This window comes from Babylonia areolata, chromosome 18 (genome assembly GCF_041734735.1).
Source record: "Babylonia areolata isolate BAREFJ2019XMU chromosome 18, ASM4173473v1, whole genome shotgun sequence".
NCBI classification, from domain to species: domain Eukaryota; kingdom Metazoa; phylum Mollusca; class Gastropoda; order Neogastropoda; family Buccinidae; genus Babylonia; species Babylonia areolata.
The window spans coordinates 73,062,575-73,063,114 of record NC_134893.1 but is presented as its reverse complement, the minus strand read 5'-3'; positions in this window follow the sequence as shown (position 1 = coordinate 73,063,114).

The window sequence follows — 540 nt, the reverse complement described above, 5'->3', positions numbered from 1 at the left end:
GCTGTGTCTTATCTGTGTGAGGTGACAGCCCTTCACTGACATCCTGACCTGTAAGCTGTGTCTGATCTCTGTGAGGTGACAGCCCTTCAGACATCCTGACCTGTAAGCTGTGTCTGATCTCAGTGAGGTGACAGCCCTTCAGACATCCTGACCTGTAAGCTGTGTCTGATCTCTGTGAGGTGACAGCCCTTCACTGACATCCTGACCTGTAAGCTGTGTCTGATCTCTGTGAGGTGACAGCCCTTCAGACATCCTGACCTGTAAGCTGTGTCTGATCTCTGTGAGGTGACAGCCCTTCACTGACATCCTGACCTGTAAGCTGTGTCTGATCTCAGTGAGGTGACAGCCCTTCAGACATCCTGACCTGTAAGCTGTGTCTTAATCTCAGTGAGGTGACAGCCCTTCACTGACATCCTGACCTGTAAGCTGTGTCTGATCTCAGTGAGGTGACAGCCCTTCACTGACGTCCCTATCTGTAAGCTGTGTCTGATCTCAGTGAGGTGACAGCCCTTCACTGACGTCCCTATCTGTAAGCTGTGT